This window comes from Colobus angolensis, unplaced genomic scaffold (assembly GCF_000951035.1).
Source record: "Colobus angolensis palliatus isolate OR3802 unplaced genomic scaffold, Cang.pa_1.0 Scaffold18, whole genome shotgun sequence".
Classification (NCBI taxonomy): Eukaryota; Metazoa; Chordata; class Mammalia; order Primates; family Cercopithecidae; genus Colobus; species Colobus angolensis.
Genome location: NW_012114932.1, coordinates 12303920 through 12309919, shown reverse-complemented (window position 1 = coordinate 12309919; position 6000 = coordinate 12303920).

The window sequence follows — 6000 nt, the reverse complement described above, 5'->3', positions numbered from 1 at the left end:
ATGGGTGCTGACGAGTTGATGGGTGCAGCACACCAACATGGCACAAGTATACATATGTAACAAATCTGCACGTTATGCACATGTACCCTAGAACTTAATAAAGTATAATAATAATAATAATAAATTGGCTTTAATGCTGTTCTAGTCATCTATTGATGCATAACAAACCACCTCCACTTAGGGTCATAATAGTACTAAAGACATTCATTTTGCTCACAAATCTTCAATTTGGAAGAGGCATATTGGGGAAAATGTAATCTCTGCTTGATGCCATATCAGTTGGTGTAGTTCAAAGGCTAGAAGCAATTTACCAACTGAAGCTAGAATTGCTTAATGTTCATGTAGGCAACCTATAGACCATAGGTCAAATCTGGCATACCTTCTGTTTTTGAAAAGAAACTTTGACTGGGACACAGCATTTCTCATTGGATTATGTATTGTTCTTTAACATTTGTTTTTATTTATGGCTATTTTTGCAGAAAAGAATTAAGTAGCTCTGACAGAGACTGTATGGCCCCGCGATGTAAACATTTGCTCTCTAACCCCCTTTATTAAAAAAATGCTATGTTCTCTATGAAGACTCACTCAATCACATGTTTGGAGGTAGACTTTGGTTGTTGACTAGCACCTCAACTTTGGCTGTCATAAAAAATTCTACACCATCCTCACCATGTAGCAGTTTGATTTTCTCATGACATAATGGCTAGGTTCCAAAAGTGAGCAATGCAAGAAACAGTAAATGGCAACAGCTAGTTTCTTAAGACATAGGCAATAACATAGTCCGGACTGAAGAGAAGGGGCATACATACTCTCATCTCTTGAAAGAAGGAGTATCAATAAATTTATGTTACGTTTTAAAACCACCATTCACTCATGACCACATTTCAATGAACTATTTCAAAATACTTATGTCATAGAAATTACTTAAATGTTCTTCAACTATTTACTGAGCCCATATAATGTAGAATGCATCTATAAGTAAAACAGATATCACCCTTGCTTGAAGGAACATATATTTGAGCATAAGAAAAATGTGAATAATAACTGTGTAAATAAAAAATATGAACATGATAACTTTAGAGAACAATAAATATTACAACAGAGCAGAAGTGGAAGAGTTGGGAGTCTTACTACTTTTGGTCAGGGAGGCCCTTGCTCCATTGATGACATTATCAGTCCTGAAAAGATATGATTGCCAAGCACAGCATGCATAAAGATAATAAACGCAAACACCGTTAAACAAAAGCGAGCCTGTGATACTCAAACAGGAGAGGGAAGACAAGTGCGACTAGAGCATAATCGGTAAGGAATCCAAAAGAGACACAGTCAGAGAGGCAGAGGGAAGTCAGGCCATGGGACTCTTAAATAAAACAATGTGGGATTTTCTTCTAAGCTTAATAGGAAATCATTGCAGTGCTGTAAATGAGTGGCAGGCTCTAATTTTGTTTTCAAAACTTACTCTCGCTGCTGGGAAGAAAGGATTCTGGCCGAGTAGGGCAGGTGAGGAGGGCAATTAATTGAGACAGTGAATATGATAACCAGGTAAAAGCAGACAAACTAATTGAAAAACAATTGCTATACTCAAGGCAAGAGATAGTGGCGACTTTAGCTTGGGTGCCAGGAGATAAGATGAAAATAAATGGAATAATGAGAATTTTAAAAATAGAGCCAGCAGGATTGATTGTAGGAGGAGTGGAGAAAAAAGAAAGGTTGTATGGTGAATTACCCCTGAAACCCAGGTTGGCTTAACTCTGACCTAGTCTGGGACTGGGGGCTACTCATTTAGTAGTTAGAAGCGCTTCACCCAAATGTAACTTCTCACTGAAAGGGACTTCCTTTCTTTAGCAGTCCCAGTTCAACAAAGCTGAAGTTAGTAGTAGCTGGGCTTTCTTTGAATACTCCTTGCTCAACTGGCATCTGAAACCAGACTACTTGCCCTCTGAACGCTAACTCTAATTTCTTGCAAATAAACCTGTTCTCATGCTTGAAAAAAAGTTAAGGTGAGGCTAGTTGTGGTGGCTCATGCTTGTAATCCAGCTCTTTGGGAGGCCAAGGTGGATGGATCACTTGAGGCCAGGAGTTCGAGACCAGTCTGGCCAACATGGCAAAACCCCACCTCTACTAAAAATACAAAAATTGGCCAAGGTAGAATAGGACTCAGAGTCTCTTCCCCAGACCAATGTCCCAAAGCGTCTGCCAGCAGAGTCATAGCACTGTATGCTTCTTAGTGAGATGATGAGAAAATAGGAAATTTTGTTGGGCTTTGTATTTAAAGGTCACTAACACAATGTGTGCTTTAGGTCATACTACATGATACTAACCTCACCACAGAAAATGATGCAAAGGGAGAACTCAACGTGACTCCTTGGGTTTTGTTTTGGACCAAATGTTGCAATTTACTAAAAATGGAAAGAAAAATAACAGGTTTGGTGTATGTTTATGGAGAGAGGGAAGTGCAGTGAGAATTAAGAACTCCATTTTGGCCACGCCAAATCTGAGTTAGCTATCATGTATTAAAGTTGCTGATGAGGCCGGGCGTGGTGGCTCAAGCCTGTAATCCCAGCACTTTGGGAGGCCGAGATGGGCGGATCACGAGGTCAGGAGATCGAGACCATCCTGGCTAACATGGTGAAACCCCGTCTCTACTAAAAAATACAAAAAACTAGCCGGGCGAGGTGGCGGGCGCCTGTAGTCTCAGCTACTGGGGAGGCTGAGGCAGGAGAATGGCGTAAACCCGGGAGGCGGAGATGCAGTGAGTTGAGATCTGGCCACTGCACTCCAGCCTGGGAGACAGAGCGAGACTCCGCCTCAAAAAAAAAAAAAAGTTGCTGATGAAAAATGGAGAACTATATGGAACACAGAAGTTCTCAAGAAGACTAAAGAAGGAGCAAAGATAATTTTAATACCCCCGCAAATATGCCATCTGTCATCAAATATTTTCCATTGACTGTGAGGGGAATGAGAGTTGTTGGAACAGGCAGGTAAATTCAGGCAGCTGAGCTTACTTCTGAACCTGAGTCTCTAATGGCCTCTGTTCTCTGGGAGCTCCCACCTGATAGAGAGAAAGTCATAATCCCTACCATGAGTTTTAAAAAGTGGTAACCTTGGGAAAAAATTAAAAATAAAAAAATTTGAGATATTGGGAATATTTTCTAATTCCATTCTGCCCCAGAAGCTGGGTTAAAGCCATAAACAATATCCAGAAAGTTTTTACTAACTTTCCACCCAGTTGATGACAAGCCTACTAAAAGTGTGGGACTCACCCTAAGGAAAAAATATGCAGAATGTTTCTCAAGAGCAGATGCCACTTTCTGTTACCTCAATTTTTTTCTTTTTTCTTTTTTTTTTTGAGATAGGGTCTTGCTCTGTTGCCCAGGCTTGAGTACAGTGGCATGATCTCGGCTCAATGTAGCCTCTGCCTTCTGGGTTCAAGCAATTTTTGTGCTCAGCCTCCCAAGTAGCTGGGACTACAGGTGTGTACCACCACGCTTGGCCAATTTTTGTATTTTTAGTAGGGGTGGGGTTTTGCCATGTTGGCCAGACTGGTCTCGAACTCCTGGCCTCAAGTGATCCATCCACCTTGGCCTCCCAAAGAGCTGGATTACAAGCATGAGCCACTGCGACTAGCCTCACCTTAACTTTTTTTCAAGCTTGGGTGAGAAGGCAGAATGAGAAAAAACACAGAGAGCTACTTATTTCCCCCAGTAATTTCCAGTGTAACAAAAGGCAAGATCAACAAGGGATGAAAATCTTGAGGGTACTATTAGGTAAGCAGGGGAGATAAGAAAAGGTGCTTTGCAGCCCTTGTGGTTCCTCTATCAACTAGGTATTGATAATACTTGGAAAAATCCTTGGGTTCCCCTGTGTTTACCCTTCTTTATTCAGGAAGAAAGTAGGAATGGATCTTGCAGAATGGCAGGTGGAGATGGGCATGTAAGTTCATGTCTAATAGTCTCTGAAATCTTCTGTTAAGTGTCCTTTCACTTGAATTAGTAGAACCATACAGAGTCCAGAGATAATCCTCATGGAATAAGACACACCCAGCTATGACATAAAATCCACATAAAATATTATATATCAAATGATTATATATCTGAGTTAAATAATAATTCATTAAATAATGAATTATTTAATCTTCATTCAAATACACGAATACATGGTCAAGTGCTTGGGACATTCCCAGGCACACAGTAAATATACAATAACTATTGGTCAACCATATTATTTCTATTTTAGAATTGCTGATATTATCTGTAATTGGCTTATATTATACATTCTGCTAAGGTTACTTTTTGACAATGAAGTAGGTATTTACAAAGTAAAATCTCATGCTCCAGCTTGTGAGGATTTAGCTTCTCCCTTCCACTAGGAAGTCATTTTAGATCTGGTAAAACAAGCCCTCACATTTGAAAAGAAATGCTTGAAGACAAGAATTTGCACAATAAAAGACAGTTTATACATGTTTGAATTCAGCTTTTCCTCATCTCACTAAAAGTGGACACAACAAGTGCTGAAATAATACATTTGGATGCTTTACCCTGAATGCACTGTGTCAACATTTCAAGCATTTTCAAAAATACTCTTTTTCTGCTTCAAGATATAGCTCCAAATTTTGATGATGAACGGAGATGCCAGTTTGCTTGCTTGGATTTTAGTCTTCACATTTGCTGAAACATAGCTAAATGAGTTTAGGAAGACACAATACAAATAGCCCTGCACAAAAGATTTCAAATCAAATGATACTGGTTCTATTTCCATCTACCTACATGTGCCATTTTACAGTTTTGTCAACTTCACTCTTCCTTTTCTAAAAAGGAAGGGAGTCCAGCTGCCCTAATTCATTGTTCCTCAGGCCTCGCCCCAGGAATTTCTCTGCTCTGGTGAAAACTGATAATGACTTTAGGGTCCTCTACAAGTAACCTGTAAGTGAGCTAAATATTAACCATGGAGATATCATCTTCAATAGCCCAGGTGCCAATAGCCTTTTGGGAACTCCTCAAATATTTTCTATGTATTTTTTTACAGGTTCAAAACTTTATTGTTTTAAAACTGCACGTGTCTTTTAAAATGTAATATTTTGTTATATAAATAACGCTTAAATAATTTCTTCTAAATGGTTTATGATCACTAAATTTTTTTAATAAAAACAAACAGAAACTTAGAGTTCCCTACTGAAGAATTATGATGGGATGGCTAGGCGTGGTGGCTCACACCTATAATCCCAGCACTCTAGGAAGCCGAGGGGGACAGATCACTTGAGGCCAGGAGTTTCAGACCAGTCTGGCCAACATGGTGAAACCCCATCTCTGGAAAAAACCAAAAGTTAGACAGGCATGATGGCAGGTGCCTGTAATCCCAGCTACTCGGGAGGCTGAGGCACAAGAACCCCCTGAACCTAGAAGGCAGAGGTTCCTATAAGCTAAGATCACACCACTGCACTCCAGCCTGGGTGACAGAGCAAGATAGCAAGATCCCATCTCAAAAAAAAAAAAAAGAAAAGAATTATAATGGGAAATACACATACAGTCAAATTTACATTTTGGTCTTTAGACAGAATATATTATACCCATCATACAGTGTCACATATACTGTATGTCTATATAAGTGTGTGTAAATATGTACAATACACACCAGTACACACCATACAACAGCGTCTTTCCCTAATAATATGTATTCTGGGGAATAGGGGAATCACAACGGTCCCGTATCTCTTGGCTAGGGAAAATGTGGAGAGGACAGCAGATCCCACATTGGCAGCTAAGAAAAGAAAGGGGGAGAACCAAGAGAGGAGGTAGGATCATGGAAGACAGATTTGATCTTTGTCTATTCTTGGACTAAAGACAAGGATATTTTAAAATAAAAATTGTGTTGAGTATCAGGCATTTCATATGATGCATGCTAACCTATATAATTTTCCAACAATTTTATGAAACATGTATGCTGTGTTTATTTGAACTGACACTCAAAGGGATTATTTTTTACTATTAGCAATTATATTTT